This window comes from Pongo pygmaeus, chromosome 4 (assembly GCF_028885625.2).
Source record: "Pongo pygmaeus isolate AG05252 chromosome 4, NHGRI_mPonPyg2-v2.0_pri, whole genome shotgun sequence".
Lineage (NCBI taxonomy): Eukaryota > Metazoa > Chordata > Mammalia > Primates > Hominidae > Pongo > Pongo pygmaeus.
In genome coordinates, this window is record NC_072377.2 from 149,665,415 (window position 1) to 149,680,590 (window position 15,176).

A 15,176-nucleotide genomic window follows, 5' to 3' on the forward strand; every position below is an offset into this window, starting at 1 on the left:
CTACAGGTACTTGTGCCACCATGCCCAACTGATTTTTAATTGTTTTTTTTATAGAGACATGGTTTCAATATATTGCCAAGACTAGTCTTGAAGAACTGGGCTCAAGCAATCCTCCTGCCTTAGCCTCTAAAAGGGTTGGCATGAGCCAGTGTGCTTGGCCTACAGCTCTTCTTTGTATGTGTGGTAGAATTCGGCTGTGAGTCTGTCTGGTTTGGGGCTTTTTTTGGTTGGTTTGTGTTTTATTACTGATTCCATTTTGAAACTTGTTATTGATCTGTTAAGGTTTTTAATTTCTTCCTAATTCAATCTTGGGAATTTGTGTGTCTCCAGGAATTTTTCCATTTCTTCTAGATTTCCTGGTTTGTGTGCATAGAAGTGTGCAAAATAATCTCTGAAAATCTTTTGTATTTCTGTTGGATTGGCAAAGACAACCAAGTTTCTAATGTCTATCCCCATGTATTAGTTTTGCTTGATTCAGAACCTCTTACAAATGTAATTATAAGGTAAATACATTTTTTATGTGATCAAAAGAATACTCAGCATCATGCTTTTGAGAATAGTGTGTCTCAGTAGTTGAATAAATTTTTATTTCATTAATATACCATAATTTGTTAAATCATTTCCTGCTTATGAACATTTACTTGGTTTTCAGTTTGAGACTTGGATCAACAAAGCTACTATGAACAATGTTTTTCCAATCTATATGTAATCATATGGTTTTATTTCTCTCAGGGGAATACCTATCAGTAAAATTGAAGGGTCATGGGCAAATATATATTTAAATTTAAAATAAACTAAAAGTTTTCCAAAGTGTATGTGCCATTTTATACTTCTATAAATAAAGGTTCAGAGTTTCATTCCACACCTTTGCCAATATTTTGCTTTTTCATTTCTTTCAATTTTAGTTATTCGTTTGGTTTTAATTTGTATTTCATTAAATATCTAATGATGTTGAACACATTTATTTGCTTATTTGTTATGTGTAATATGTATTTATTAAAAATGTATTCAAATTTTTTCACCAAACTGTATTATTATTATTTGTATTTTTATTACTGAGTTGTTAAAATTTTTTATATAACTTGGATACAAGTTTATTTTCAGAAATCAGTACTGTGGATATTTTCTACCAGTATGTTGCTTGAGTGCTCATGGTTTGTAGTGTCTGATGTGTAGAAATTATGGAGACCAGAAAATAGTAAAAAACATTTTTAGAGTGCTGACATAAAAGAACTATCAATATAGAATTCTATATATAACAAAAACATTCTACAGAAATAAAGGCAAAATTAAGATAGTTTCAGATGAAGAAAAATTAAGAGAAGTTGTTGCCAACAGACTCGTTCTACGAGAAATGCTAAAGTAAGGTCTTCAGGCTAAAGGCAAAAATAAAGGGGGAAACTTGCGTTTTCACAAATAAAAGAAGAAAGCCAGAAAAGTTAAATAATTGGGTAAATATAAAAGATTATTTTCCCCTTAAATACTTTAAAATACATATAATTGTTTAAAGCAAAAATTACAATGTTGTCATCTGGAATTTTCAACATATGTCAATATAATAAATATGACACTGAAGTGTAAAGTTCAGTGATGGGGGAAATTTAAAAAAAAAAAGCTATGTGAATTGAAGATTTCTACATTTTATATTAAGTGTTATAATATTAACTAATGATATAAAATATATATAATTAATTAGATATATATATAGTTATCCTTATAGCACTCATTAAAAAAATTAAAATCTAGAAAGACTAAAATCTAGTAGATATCACCAAACAACAGTACAGTGCACTTTCTTCTCAAGTGCACATGAAATATTCTATAGAATAGTCTGTGTGCTTGGCCATAAGACAAGCCTTAATAAATTGGAAAGAATTAAAATCTTATAAAGTGTTTTCTCTGACTGTAACACAATTAAATTAGAAACCAATGAGAAAAGAAAACTTGGAAAATTCACAAATGTGTGCACATTAAACAACATACTACTAAATAACCAGGGGGTTAATAAAGAAAACCCAAGAAAAATTAGAAAATATTTTGAAATGAAAGAAAACAAAAATACAATATACAAAACTTATGAAATGTAACAAAGCCAGTGTTTAAAGGAAAATTTATACCTACAAATGACTGTGTGTTTTAAAAAGAAAGTTCTCACATCAGTACCCTAGCCTTCCACCTTAAGAAACTAGAAAAAGAAGAGTAATCTACACCTAAAGCACAAAGAAAAGATTAGAGTGAAAATTAATGAGAATGGAAACAATGGAAAACACAAAAGCAAAAGTTGGCTCATTAAAAAATATCAACAAAATTGTCAAACCATTAGCTACACTGACCAAGAAAAACAGCCAAAAAAACATGAATAACTAAAATCAAAAATGAAAGAAGAGACCCTTCTCCCAAGCTAATAAAAATATAAAGGATTTTAAAGGAATACTGAGTAATTGTATGCCAACAAATTAGAGAATGTAGATGAAATGAACAAATTCCTACAAAAAAAGAAATGCCAAAATTGACTCAAAACAAAATAGGAAATTTAAATAAAATTATAACAAGTAAAGAAATTGAGTTACTAATCCAAAAATTCTCCACAAAGGAAAATTCAGATCCAGATGGCTTTACTGACAAAAGACTACCAAATGTTCAATGTAGACTTGGCCACAGGCGATAGCTCATGCCTATAATCCCAGCATTTTGGGAGGCCATGACAGGGGGATTGCTTGAGCTCATGAGTTTGAGACAAGATGGCAAAACCCTGTCTCTACAAAAGATACCAAAAGCCAGGCATAGTATTGCATGCCTGTAGTCCCAGCTAGTCAGGAGGCTGAGATGGGAAGATGCCTTGAGCCTGGGAGGAGGAGGTTGCAGTGCGCGGAAGTGGAGATGGCACCACTGCACTCCAGCCTGGGCAATAGAGCCAGGCTTTGTCTCAACAAATAAATAAATAATAAATAAATAAAGTAGACTTAACCCCAATCATTGACAAACTCCTCCAAAAAATAGAAAAGATAACATTTACAACTCATTCTATGAGGCCAGCACTACCCTGATCCTCATACCAAAGACAGCACAAGAAAAGAAAACAACAAAACAATATGCCTTGTGAAAAGACCATCCCCCAAAACAGTCATAAACAAAATACTAGAAAACTGAACTGAACAACTTATAAAAAGTATTATATAAAATGATCAAGTGATATTTACCTCAAAAATGCAAGGTTAGCTCAATGTATGAAAATCAAACAATGTAATATACCATATTAATGGAATAAAGGACAAAAACCATATGATCATGTCAATATGCACATAAAAAGCATTTGAAAAATCAACACCTATTCCTGACAAAAGCACTCAACAAACTAGGAATAGAAGGAAACTTGCTCAACCTGATAACGACCACCTATCCTAAACCCATAGTTAACCACACTAAATGGTGAAAGACTGAATGCTTATGCCCACCAAGAACAAGACAAGGACGTCTGCTCTCACCATTTATAAAACATTGTACTGGAAATTCTATCCAGGGCAATTCGGTAAGAAGAAAAAATAAGAGGCATACAGTTTTGAAAGAAAAAAATAAAACTATCTCTGTGTAGATTATGTGCAGATTACATAAGCTTGTACCTAGAAAATTCTAATGCATCAACATGCATGCATACACACACACACACACAACTATTAGAAGTAATAAACAAATTCTGGATTCCTCATCAATATAAAGAAATTAGTTATATTTCTATATATTAGCAATGAACAATAAAAAATGAATTTAATAAAATAATACTTTTTACAATAGCATCAAACTAACTACTTAGGATATATTTAACAAAAGAAGTATAATTCTTGTACATTAAAAACTAGAAAACAATGATGAAAGAAATTAAAGAAGATCTTACTAAGTGAAAAGACATTCCACGTTCATGGGTAGGAAGACAATATTGTTAAGATGTCAGTTACCAAAAAATGACCTACAGACTCAATACAATCCCTATAAAAAATTTAACAGCTTTTTATTTATTTATTTTTTTACTGTAGTGGGACAGCCTATTCTCAAATTCATATGAAACAGCAAAAAATCTTAAACAGCTAAAACATTCTTGAAAAAGAAGAACAAAGTAGGATTCACACTTCTATTTCAAAAGTTATTACAAAGAAACAGTAACCAACGCATGTTTTTGGCATAAAAATAGATATATAGATCCATGGAACAGAATTAAGAGTTCAGAAATAAACCAACACATTCATGTTGGAATGTTGAAAATTGATTTTCAACATAGACGCCAAGACAATTCACTTAATACAAATTAAGTGGTTTTAAAAATCATTTATAGAACTGCCCATATTTTAAAGTTCTTCTTATATCAATATTGCAATTCTTTAGTTATATGATTTTGTGTGACAAAATTATATTGACAAATTTATCCTCATAAAGTTGTTTATTATATACCCTTGTTAAACGTTTAATGGCTGGAGGTTCTAAAGCTGTCCCTTCATGTATTACTGATATGGTTAATTTCTGCTTTATTTTTGCTTGATCGACCTAGCTAGAGGTTTGACAATATTATTACTCTTTTTAACGAATTAGTTTTAGGTTCTCACAATCTCTATTTTGTTGGTTTTCTATTTCAATGGTTTTTGCTCTGATTCTTATGCTTTTTTCTTCTATTAATTTGTATTTAATTTTCTTATCTTTTTCAATATCCTTAAGATAAATGCTTAGATCATTAATTTTATCAGTTTTTTCTAATAATGATTTCTGCTTTAACATAAACCCACACATTTTGATACACTATGTTTTTATTTTAATTCATTATTTTTTATCTGATTCTTATCACTTTCCACACATTCAGAGAAGTACTGTGCTTGGTTCTTTACAGATAAGGAAATCCAATTTAAGAGGGGTGGAAGGACTAGCCTAAGAACCAGTAACTATGAATTCACAGACCCAGGAGTTGAGCCCAGGCCTTTGGAGAACAAGCATCCTTCTACCAAGTAGAATAAGGCTTTTGGTGTTTTAGTCATGAAGTCAAGCTGCCTCTTGACTATGCAGAACCATTTTAATCTCTGAATGAACAAGACATTTTGACATTTACTTACAGTAGTCATTAAAAGAAAGTGCATAGGCAGTGACCTTCAAGGGCTCTGAACCATCTGTTCTGCTTGAATTTGAAACTAGGTGTCTCTCTAGACAAAAATCAGAGAGAGGGCTGTCGCTTTTCTTGTTCTCATTCAGTTAGAGTATTTCACAAAATTCAAAAGAAAATAATACAGACAACACAACTCGTACAATCACACTAAGTAGCATTAACATCCTAAATCAGAAGCATAAAAAGGCAAAGAAGGTGCTTTTTAAAATTTTTTTTGTATTATTATATTTTAAGTTCAGGGATACATGTACAGAACGTGCAGGGTTGTTACATAGGTATACACGTGCCATAGTGGTTTGCTGCACCTGTCAACCCATCATCTACATTAAGTGTTTCTCCTAATGCGATCCCACCCCTTTCCCCCACTCCCAACAGGCCCCAGTGTGTGATGTTCCCCTCCCTGTGTCCATGTGTTCTCACTGTTCAACTCCCACTTATGAGTGAGAACATGCAGTGTTTGGTTTTCTGTTCCTGTGTTGGTTGCTGAGAATGATGGTTTCCAACTTCATCCATGTCCCTGCAGAAGACATGAACTCATTCTTTTTTATGGCTGCACAGTATTCCATAGTGTATATGTGCCATATTTTCTTTATCCAGTCTATCATTGATGGGCATTTGGGTTGGTTCCAAGTCTGCTATTGTGAATAGTGCTGCAATAAACATACGAGTGCATGTGTCTTTATAGTAGAATGATTTCTAATCATTTGGATATATACCCAGTAATGGGGTTGCTGGGTCAAATGGTATTTCTAGTTCTAGATCCTTGAGGAATCGCCACACAGTCTTCCACAATGGTTGAACAACTTTACAATCCCACCAACAGTGTAAAAGCATTCCTCTTTCTCACATGCTCTCCAGCAACTGTTGTTTCCTGACTTTTTAATGATCGCTATTCTACCCGGCATGAGATGGTATCTCATTGTAGTTTTGATTTGTGTTTCTCTAATGACCAGTGATGATGAGCTTTTTTTCATATGTTTGTTGGCTTCATAAATGTTTTCTTTTGAAAACTGTCTGTTCATATCCTTCACCCACTTTTTGATGGGTTTTTTTTTTCTCGTAAATTTGTTTAAGTTCCTTGTAGATACTGGATACCAACCCTTTGTCAGATGGATAGATTGCAAAAATTTTTGGCTGGGCACAGTGGCTTACGCCTGTAATCTCAGCACTTTGGGAGGCCAAGGTGGGCAGATTATAGGGTTAGGAGATCGAGACCATCCTGGCTAACACGGTGAAACCCCATCTCTACTAAAAATACAAAAAATTAACCTGGCGTGGTGGTAGGCCCCTGTAGTCCCAGCTACTCAGGAGGCTGAGGCAGGATAATGGAGTGCACCACTGCACCCAGCCTGGGCAACAGAGCAAGACTCCGTCTTAAAAAAAAAATTCTCCCATTCTGTAGGTTACGTTTTCACTCTGATTATAGTTTCTTTTGCTGTACAGAAGTGCTTTAGTTTAATTAGATCCCATTTGTCAATTTTGGCTTTTGTTGTCATTGCTTTTGATGTTTTAGTCATGAAGTCTTTGTCCATGCCTATGTCCTGAATGGTATTGCCTAGGTTTTCTTCTAGGATTTTTATGATTTTAGGACTTACCTTTAAGTCTTTAATCCATCTTGAGTTAACTTTTGTATAAAGTGTAAGGAAGGGGTCCAGTTTCAGTTTTCTGCATATGGCTAGCCAGTTTTCCCAAAACCATTTATTAAATAGGGAATCCAGCAGAACATCAAAAAGCTTATCCACCATTATCAAGTTGGCTTCATCACTGGAATGCAAGGCTCATTCAACACATGCAAATCAATAAATGCAATCCATCACATAAACAGAACCAATGATAAAAACCACATGATTATCTCAATAGATGCAGAAAAGTCCTTCGATAAAATTCAACACCCCTTCATACTAAAAACTCTCAATAAACTAGGTATTGATGGAACGTATCTCAAAATAATTAGAGCTATTTATGACAAACCCACACTCAGTATCATACTGAACGGGAAAAAGGTGGAAGCATTCCCTTTGAAAACTGGCACAAGACAAGAATGCCCTCTCTCACCACTCCTATTCAACATAGTATGGGAAGTTCTAGTCAGGGTAATCAGCGAGAGAAAGAAATAAAGGGTATTCAAATAAGAAGAGAGGAAGTCAAATTGTCTCTGTTTGCAGATGTCATGATTTATTTAGAAAACCCCATGGTCTCAGCCCAAAATCTCCTTAAGCTGATAACTTCAGCAAAGTCTCAGGATACATAATTAATGTGTAAATATCACAAGCATTCCTATACACCAGTAACAGACAGAGTGCCAAATCATGAATGAACTCCCATTCGCAATTCCTACGAAGAGAATAAAATACCTAGGAATACAACTTACAAGGGATATGAAGGACCTCTTCAAGGAGAACTACAAACCACTGCTCAAAGAAATAAGAGAGGACACAAACAAATGGAAAAATATTCCATGCTCATGGATAGGAAGAAACAATGTCATGAAAATGGCCATACTGTCCAAAGTAATTTATAGATTCAATGCCATCCCCATGAAGCTACCATTGACTTTCTTCACAGAATTAGAAATAATTACTTTAAATTTTGTATGGAACAAAAAAAGAGCCGTATAGCCAAGGCAATCCTAAGCAAAAAGAACAAAGCTGTAGGCATCACGCTACCTGACTTCAAACTATTACTACAAGGCTCCAGTAACAAAAACAGTATGGTACTGCTACCAAAACAGATATATAGACCAACAGAACAGAACAGAGGCCTCAGAAATAACGCCACACATCTACAACCACCTGATCTTTGACAAACCTGACAAAAACAAGCAATGAGGGAAGGTGCTTTTTATAATACATATATACACAGATGAAAAATGACAAAGCCTTGTCAAAAATCTGTGATATGTGCCTTCCTCTACTGTACTCCCCCCAAAAATCAAATTAATATTGCTTTCTGAGTTCTGTGAGAGGACTTAACCGAATCTTTTGACTTCCAGATACTATTACAGTTGTTTTCCTAAGATATTTTTTAGGAAACAAGGATAAAAACTTTTGAGGTTTTGAAATCTTAGGCTAATAGAAAAATTGTTTCCCTTAAGATACGGTGAAATTTTTCCAAAGCTACATGAATTCCTACAAATGAGATATTTTTCCTTATAAGTAGAGGAGGAATTTACCCAAAACAGTGAGGTAAGTTGGGCTTTTGATCCCAAATAGTGTGTGCATGTGTGTCACTTATTATTTTAAAATGTTAGAGATACAGACGTAAGAATATGTCTTTCAAAATAGAGTTTTAAGAAGTTGAGAATATCTTTATAGAATCTTCCTGAAACTTGTGCTAACTAATTAGGTGGAGATTTAAAAAAGTATCTTGGAAAGAGCAGTGCCTACAGGAATAAATGAGATTTGAAGATTACTAGGCTATACCTTCCCTTCACACCCAAATATCTGTCTGGCCACCCTCAAATTTCTTCAGCTGAAATTCTTCTTTGCCTCCTTTTCAGCCGTGAATTCTGATGAGTTTGAAAGCAAACTAAATCCCAACAAAATGGAGGATAAGCACAAATGGTTACAGTACATTATTTTAGCCTCAATAGCTAATAATAAATATTGAAGATTAATAATATATATTTATGCATATAAAATATTAACATATTAACAACATATTAATATGGATGATCCTCAATTTATAATGGCTCAACTTTAAAATTTTTGACTTTATGAAAGTGTGAAAGAAATATGCATTCTACAGAAGCCACATTTCAAGTTTTGAATTTTGGTCTTTTTCCAGGATAGGGATATGCAGAATATTACTCTCTCACAGTGCTAGGCAGAGGCAGGGAGACACAGCTCCCAATCAGCCACATGATCAGGAGGATAAGCAACCCCTACTCTTTAGTACTGTGTTACCGGATGGTTTTGCCCAACTGTAGGCTAAAGTAGGTATTCTGAGCACACTGAAGGTAGGCTAGGCTAAGCTATGATGCTCTGTAGTCTAGATGTATTAAAAGCACTTTCCAACTATAATATTTTTAACACACTATGAGTTTGTCAGGACATAACACCATCATAAGTTTTGGAGCACCTGTACATCAAATGCTACTGTGCAACATGCACACAAAAACAAGTAGTGTGTGTGTGTGTCTGTGTGTGTGCGTCTGTGTGGTGACAGTGTGGGTATTTCTTATTTTCAATCTTTTAATTATACTGTCTTTTAACTTTTTGACAAAGAAGTTACTTGATGTAAGTTTTCAATGTCAGCAGTTAAGTGATGAAATGAAGTTATATACAGCAGGTCTTCAAAATAGCATCATTTTGTTTAACATTATAACATTGATGAGAAAAAAATGGTTTGTTACATGTGATTTCACTTAAAGTGACTGTTTCCAAGAACCTACTGGTACTGATAAGTGAGGACTTACTGTGCAATTTTGTATTAGGGATCAAAGCTTGTTTTTAATTTTTAAAAATATGCTTAAGTCAGTAGAGGACTCGAGTCAGCATCAGCTCACAGCCAGGGGATGGTGGGAAAGGGAACGTTTGTCCCGGCCCACATTGAGCTGAATTGAAACTTCAGGAAATGAGGTGAGGATCTCTGCAAATCAGCCCTATCTGTCTCAGCCTGGACTCAAAGGAAGGCTTAGGATTCCCTAAAGCTTCAGTCAGAAGCCAGGTCACCCAGGGACCCTTCATGTTCAAAGTAGAGGGGTTTGAGATCTGAGTCTCACTTCAGTCACACTGCTTCTAGCTTTTTTTTTTTTTATTATTATACTTTAAGTTTTAGGGTACAAAATAATGTGCTTTAAAGGCAACTCTCCCATGTGGGAGAGGCAGTCAAGAAAAATCTATTGAACACAGTCACCTAAACATCCTTCCATGTCACTGGAGCCTTCCATCAAATAGCATTCTCATTCCTTCACAGCTCGCCGTGGACTGCTTGCTAAGGAAGGATTTTCTTTTTTAACCTAGAGCCAACAGGAAACCTTTTATTTTTTTTGCTTCAGGTACATTAAACTGTGACAAATATTCTTGGTGTTGGCCTTAATTTTCTATGTTTGAAATATTTTGAAAATTTACTTGGAAAGAGAGAACTATGAGATACTCCAGACCCTAAAAGAAGCAGGTTAATTAATTAATTAATTTATTTATTTATTTTTCAATTTTGTGTGTTTATTCATCTTTAGGGGATAACATTTTCAGAACACATGTCATTTAAAATTTTCTGTGAAAAATAAATGAAAATTTATACTAGGGATTTTCTGTAAAATATTCCCATGACAATACTCATAGGTGGGAATTGAACAATGAGAACACATGGACACAGGAAGGGGAACATCACACTTCGGGGACTGTTGTGGGGTGGGGGGAGGGGGGAGGGATAGCATTGGGAGATATACCTAATGCTAGATGACGAGTTGGTGGGTGCAGCGCACCAGCATGGCACATGTATACATATGTAACTTACCTGCACATTGCGCACATGTACCATAAAACCTAAAGTATAATAATAATAATAATAATAATAAAAGAGAAAATAAAATAAAATTTAAAAAAAGAAAAAAAAAAAGAAAATATAAAACAACTTGAGGCAGTATTTAGAATTTTATACCTTATGCCATATCTCATTTGGACTATATAATCCATCAACTGATATTTTGCCTATTCATAATTTAATGATTTCTATAATAGCTTTCTAACATTTATATTTTAGTAACAAATATATAATTTTATCAAAGAAAACACAAATGATTCTATTGGCATCTACTGTTGTACGTGTAATTCATACTAAAACGAAGCAGGTTAATTTATAATCAACAAAATAATTCAGGTCATTTCAGTTTGACAAATACTCATAGAGAACCTATGATGTGAAGGTTCTATAAGGGACAGTAGAACTATAAGACACCTGTCTCTAGAGGTTCTGACCCAACCTCTACCTCTAACCCAGAACTTCCATTTCTCTGGGGCCATGTGCTTGCAGATACGTCACCTGCAGGCCTTTAGCCATTATGATTAGACACTGTTTATGGAATCAGGAACAAGTGAAATAATTCCCAAAGACATAATGGTAATGCCACCAACACTGATTGCCAACACTTTTCAATGAAGGAGAGAGGAATAGAGAGATGCCTAATGAACAGATACATGGCTATCACTGAGAAGAAGAAGGTAACGTAGAATTAAAATTGCTTAGAGAAGAACATAACTAACTGCATTTCACCCAGATCCTTCCAGAGGCCCAATTTACATCAACTTTAAGCACTAACTTACAACTCTTAATAATTTGTGTCCTAAGACTTTTCACCTAGGACAGTGAAAACAAATTTAAACAAGGATTTACTAAAATAGAAGTCCATACACATGTAAACACACCTACACATCATGCTAAATTAAGACATTATATAGCATATAGAAATGCAAGGAATGAGATTTTATGAGTTATATATTCAAAATAAATAATATCTTTATAAATAAATAAGTTAAATGAGCAAAACAACATCACTATTACAGACAACTGATACTATTTTGGGACCTTCCTTCCAGACATCCCTCTCTCTTTTCATACATATCTATACAGATTTTATAGATTATATGTAGGTCACATATAAAACTTTATATGCACATAGACACATTTATATAAAGAAAATGAAATGTTTTCTATAAGTGCGTATGTATTCGTTCTACATTTATAAAATTTGTATCACTTATTTTCTAGTGTCAGAGGTACAGTAATCCATAATTATGGATGGAATTTCTTCTTTCTCATCCTTCTGGAAGGACTCATGTGAGTACACTTTGAAATCTCTTAAAGAGTCTTTCTTAAAAAGGAAAATTGCCTGAGAGTCATTGAGGGATGCTCCCTCAGAGGAATTAGTGAGTTATACCTTTACTAAGTGACAGTTAATGCAATCCAACAATTTCTGCTTTGAGAATTTAGAGGAAAGCTGGCCCTTACTCAGGAGGATCCCCTGTGAAGAAAGAAGGTACAGTTCCAGGGCTTCGTGGTGGGCTATGCAGGATGCCAGAGTGGCAGAAGACCAACACCATCTCTCACACTAGGTGCCAGTGATTCCTCTGGGAGACAGTGTACTGTGGTTTACTCCCCTCGCCCCACCAAGAGTGGAAGCCAAACTGATCCATTGCTTCTCCTCACACCTTCCATTTTCTTGAACCTCTCAGAGGGCTAGAAGTGCATCATGGAGGAGATTCTGAATTTTCTGCAGTTGAGGTATATGGGAACTTCAGTAATTAATCTGGTAAAATTAAAAAGATGTTATTCTATTTGCTCCCTAAGTTTGTAAGAACTATCTACTGGATAGGAACAGGAGGAGTCTCTACATAGAGACATAAATATAAAGATAGCTATAGATATTTCCAGGGTTACTGTGCTGTTCAGCTTCACGGCATAGACTTCACATAGTGCAGGCAGCACAGAGTGGCTCAGATGATTGCATAGAATGTATCATATTTGGTATTTGGCAACTTGTCATATAAGTGTATGTGAAAACACTTTTTTACATTTAAAGGCTACAGAGTGCTACGTTGTATAAATGCACCACAATTTACATAATCAATCCTCTATTGGTGTACATCTTAATCTATGGTTTCCCTATTCCAATAATGCTGTAATGAGCATCTTTTACATATATCTTTCTATGTTTTCCACTTATTTACTTCAGATAAGTACCTAGAAACATAATTGATGGATAAAAGCCATGCCTGTTTGTAATTGATGTACATCTCTCACCTACTGCATCTCAGCTACTGCATCAGTAGCTGATGCTCACATGAAAAATAAATATTAGATTGATTTTGTTGTTTGTTTTCTTCGTTAATGTTATGGCCAAGATTTTCATGTCACCTCCTTCAGGCCAGTCCCCTATAAGAGTGTGTGTCTCCGTGTGTGTGAATAGTGATGGGCAGGGGGAGGTCGGCTGTTGTTGCAGACGCTAGCAACTTGTTCACTCCAGCCTTTTGCTGGGGTACCCAGCTAAATACCACATCGCCCATAGTTCCCTGCAGTTAAGTTTTTTCATGGGACTGAGATCTAGGCAATAGAAGGAGAAAGTGGGGATCATTTTGAGACCTGGCCCATAAGAATCCCCCCCAAAATCTCCTATCTCTTTTCTTTTCCTGTCTGCCTGCTGAGTACAGGGTAACATGGGATCTGGAGTGATTTCATAAAGCACAGCCTTTCTCCACCATCAGTCCTGACCCTTCTGCCAACCTGCTTCAGTCTATAATTGTGTGTTAAGCCACTGGAGGGTGTTTTTTTTTTTTTTTTTACACAAAAGCTGTCACATGGTAAATATTACACATGTGCCAGTAATTCTTGCAGTTCTTATTGGGAAGGAGGATGTTAAGTGTGACAGCACGAGGAGGTGGGTGAGTGAGCTCTTGAGATTCCAAAGTGTGGCTTGTAGAGGGAGAATTGAGAAACTTAGTAGTGCCTATGAATAACATGGATTTTATATCATCTTGCCAAATTCTCTGTCAGTTAAGATTTCAAGTTTTAGACAGCTTTTGCCTTCTCTTAAAGCCATAATTTTTTATTCTGTAAAAATTGATAACAACAAGAATAACAACTTTCTTTTGTTGACCAAGTACTCTGTGCCAAGTATTGTGCAAGCATCTTTACATTTATTGTTTTACATAATTCTGGCAAGAAACCAGGAAAACTGATTTATTACCCTCAATTTATAAGTGACAACATGGAGGCTTATGATGCTCAGGTTTATGCAATTAGAAGGTGGTAGTGCTGGGATTTAAGTCATAGCCTACTTGAATAAAAATATCTGGACTTAAATCACAACCATATTACATACCTCAGAGGCTTGTGGTAAGAATTAAATAGAGAAAAATTCTCAGCTCCTCAACCCCCCTTCCCATACAGACTCATGCTTATTGAAGCACTAGTTATCTTTCCTCATCCCTGCCTCTTAGCATAGATTTTAAGCCACCCTAAAGGGTATCTTTGTCAACAACTTTTTGCCTTAGTGATTGTACCTCAGTCATTAGATGTTCTAAATTGAATTTATGATTTTAGATACAACTGAAAGCCAAAATTTGTGAAATATTTTAGTAATCTTCTTACCCTCATACTTTTCTCTTGAAGTTTTCCAAAATTATATAGACTTCCAATGACTACACTAACAAGTAACTGCATTTATCATACTGACTCTGCAGATCAAAAGTTCTCTTGGTCAAAGATAATACCTTGAAGGTACATAAAGGAGTTTGTGCAATCTCCTTTTTGGTACCATCCCCAAATAAAATCTGATTAAAAAAAAAACACTTGCTATCATTTTGGTACACAGAGAGAAACACACACACACACATGCACAGAAATATGCTTTACCTTGTAATAAAAAATACAATACCTTCTTTCAGCAAGATTGTTTCTTTGCTTTGTTGTTGTTGTTGCTGTTTGGTTGGTTCGTTTTGCTTTTTGTTTGTTTTTCTTTAAAGGGCTGAATTAAATCAATTCATTCTTTTGGTGGCCCATGGAATAAAAAGATTCACTGCTTAACATATTATATTTTACTAAAGCATCCTGGTTTCACAGCCAACGCCTAATTCCAATTCTGTAATAATAACAGCTGCTGTTTGTAGACCTTGTATTATGTGCCAGAAAATCAAGCAAGTGCTTCATATGACACAACAACCTATGAGAAAGATTCTATTGTCATCTTATCCTATCTTACCAAAGTGGAAATTAAGCTTATAGAAGTTAAATCACTCCCCAGTAGTGAGCCGTCAATAAGGGGAAAGGTCTGCCTGTCCCAACAGTCTGAGCATTTGACTTTTACGTATATTACTCTCTCACCTTTCTACTTTTATGGCTGAGTCCACATAAAATAGATATTAAAACTAAGGGTGTAGATGTATCGAGTGCTTATTGTGTGCTGTGTACTATTCTACATCATTTACATCATAATTCCCTTTACTCTTACCTACGAATTATGTATGTCATTTGTCCGCATTTTATAGATGAGAATTCTGAGACCCAGAGAAGTGGAGTAACTTGTCCAGACTAC